Below are 3197 nucleotides of genomic sequence, written 5' to 3'. Positions count from 1 at the left end.
GACCTTTGCTAGGACACGAGGAATTACCATTAATGCTCCTGTATTTCCGGCCTTTGCGCCATCCATAAATCTCATATCAAGCCGGGCGGGCGGCGTAATCTGCCAGGCAGTGTTATTAATGCTCCTTATTAATGCTCCTTATTAATGCCCCTTATTAGTACTCGTTATTAATACCTGTTATTAGTACCCGTTATTAATTGCCCCTGCTGCCTGGCATGAGCTGCCCCCATGGGTGGGGGCTGCACTGTGGAACCCCTCTCAGCTTTTTGGGGTGCAGCTGGGGTGGATGCTGGGGAGTCCCTGCTGCCAGCAGAGTCACCCACCAGCAGCAGGGCTTCCCTGTGGGCACCCCCCCCATGATGGGGGCAGTTTTTGGCTGTGCTGCAGGGGGGGTGGCACGAGACATCTGCTCACCTTGTCCTGGCACTTCCCAACTGTGTCCTGCAGCCTCTTCCCTTGGCTGAGACCTGGCTTCCCACCCTGCCTGCAGCCCCCTGGCCCTGCCTGCAGCCCCCCTGCCCTGCCCCTGCCCCTCCAGGGCCTGCCCCATGCAAGATCCAGCCTGCGTGAAACTCTAATCTCCAATTTTATTCGCCCGGCTCCAGCCGATTTGCATAATCCACATAATCACCCTGGTTTTAATTGCCTACAACTCTGCAGAAAGATCATGTGGTTAAGTGGTAAATCATAATTAGATAAATAATTGGCTTGGCCGCAGCAAGCTGCTTTGTTATACCTGCCATCTGCTGGGCAAGGGATCCTGCGCCCAAAACAATGCACTGCTGCTGCTGCTGCTGCTGCTGCACGCCTGCGCCAGCCTGGGGGCCTGGGCACATGGGGCACGGGCATGTGGGCACGGGAGGGCAGCCTGGGGGTGCCAGGCATTGCCTGCTCTCGGGCTGTGCCCTGGCTGGTAGCTCTGTGTAAGTTTTGGCAGCACCGTGTGGTGCCTGGCTCTGACCCAGGTGTTGCCCGAGGGCTCTGTGCAATGCCCAGTGCTGCTGTGCAGCGCCCTGTGGCATCTGGCAATGCCCAGTGCCACCTCCAGGAGATGCCCAGCAGCACTGAGGAATGCCCAGTGCCACTGTGCAGTGCTCAGTGGCTCTGGGGAGTGCCCAGTGGCACCATTTAGTGCTGCTGCGCTGTGCTGTGCCTGGCAGCACCAAACAATGCCTGGCAGGGCCATTAGGTGCCCATCAGGGCAGTGCCCAGCTCTCTGTCAGACCATACCCAGCATCCCAGTGCAATTCCCAAATCTCCTCCAGGCAATTCCCAGCATCCCAGTGCAATTCCCAAATCTCTCTCAAGCAATTCCCAGCATCCCAGTGCAGTGCCCAGTGTCTGCAGGCAATTCCCAGCATCCCAGTGCAATTCCCAAATCTCCTCCAGGCAATTCCCAGCATCCCAGTGCAGTGCCCAGTCTCTCCCAGGCGATTCCCAGCATCCCAGTGCAGTGCCCAGTGTCTCCCAGACAATTCCCAGCATCCCAGTGCAGTGCCCAGTGTCTGCAGGCAATTCCCAGCATCCCAGTGCAGTGCCCAGTCTCTCCCAGACAATTCCCAGCATCCCAGTGCAGTGCCCAGTGTCTCCGGGCAATGCCTGGCAGCCCCATGGAGTGCCCAGCACCCCACCAAGCCACTGAAAAGCCCCAGAAGGCAGCAGGGTGAAGGGGTGAGGGCTGTACCCCGCTCCCCACAAAGCAGAGGGACCCTCAGCAGGCAGCTGGCACTTGGATTTGGGCATCAGGAGCCAGGAGGAGCTGCCAGCCCAACCCTGAAGCTGCAGAGGGGAGTTCAGGGCCCAGCAGCACCCTTGGGGCACAGGGGCTTGATTTTCCAAGCTCCCAGCTTCAAAACAGGGCAGAAAGTTGCTTTAAAGTAAATTTTCCCCTGGCTCGATCTCCTGAGGGCTGAAAAGGCTCCCAGGGCTGCTTGGCTGGGCACGGCAGAGTTGGGAAGGGAGGGAAAGCACCCGGCCTCGCTCCATCCCCAGCGCTGCGCCCTCCAAACGAGCTCTTATTAGTTTGCTTGTTGTCGTTTGCCGGATCAATGGTCCATGGAGGAGTGATCGATGGAGGCCCAGCCTCCAGGATAGCAGTGCTGGATGCCAGGCTCCACGGGGAGCCCCGATCCCACCCAAGGTGCTCCTCACCACGGGGAACCCATCCAAGGGGATCGTGGCGTTCCCAGGACGGGCCCTGGGTTCCACCTAAAATTGGGCAGAGGCTGTGACTGTATCTCTGTGCCTGGGGACACTTGGGGACACCAAGCCCGGCCACCTCCCGTGCTGGGAAGGGGGGAGGGAGGGCAGGAGCACGGGCTGGGATCGATCAATTAATTAATTAATGGAGCATGTTGGAGGTGCGGGCGGCGGCAGAGCTGCTTTAATGAGGGGTGGAAAACGTGCAGGGCATCGCCGGGAGGGAGGGGAGCTGGTCCCCTCTGCCTGTCCCCTCCGCCCGAGGGGGTGACAGGGTGTGTGACAGGGCCACCACAGCACGCGCTGGGCCTGGCCCCCTGCCCTCCATGCTGGGGCTGTGCCCGCTGCCTTCAGGCGGAGAGGGAAGCGGGGCTGACAATGCGAGGCCATTAGCATCGACAATCCATGCGGAGCAGCTGTTCCTGCTCCGAGCGTGCAGCTGGATGCGGCTCCGGAGAGGGAGCACGGGCGCTGAGAGAGGGGGGAAAGGCTCGGGGGGGACCTCAGCACCCCAAATCCCTCGGGGAACCAGCAGCAGTCGGCGTGGCGGAGCCTTCCAGAGGGTTTGGCCGAGTGGGCTCCGTCCCAGCTGCGGGGTGGGTGCGGATCCATCCCCGGGGAGGAGGAGGAGGATGCAGGATGCTCGCCTCTCCCCACTCCCTCGGCTTCCCGCCGCACTGGGTTTTTTTCCGCTCCATTTGCCAGGGGCTGGAGCTGCTGCCTGATCGTATTTGGTAATAAATTATTAGTTCCAGCACTTGGGAGCCCGGCAGCTCAAAATAGCTGCTGTAAGAGCGGGCGGCTGGTGCAGGTCGAGTTCAATGGCAATCTGCTCCCAAGGGCACTCCACGCTCATTAGAGGCCTTTCAAGGTGCTGGGAAGGGGGCAATCGGGAGCCGAGGTGCTAAACCTGCCCATTTCCCCTTTCCCGACAGCCCTACCCCGTGCCCAGGGATTTCAGGGTGCTGGGAGCCCGTCCCTGCCCCTCGCGGCCCGCT

Source organism: Geospiza fortis, unplaced genomic scaffold (genome assembly GCF_000277835.1).
Source record: "Geospiza fortis unplaced genomic scaffold, GeoFor_1.0 scaffold102, whole genome shotgun sequence".
NCBI classification, from domain to species: Eukaryota; Metazoa; Chordata; class Aves; order Passeriformes; family Thraupidae; genus Geospiza; species Geospiza fortis.
The sequence above is the reverse complement of the archived record's forward strand: the minus strand, read 5'-3'. Positions refer to the sequence as shown.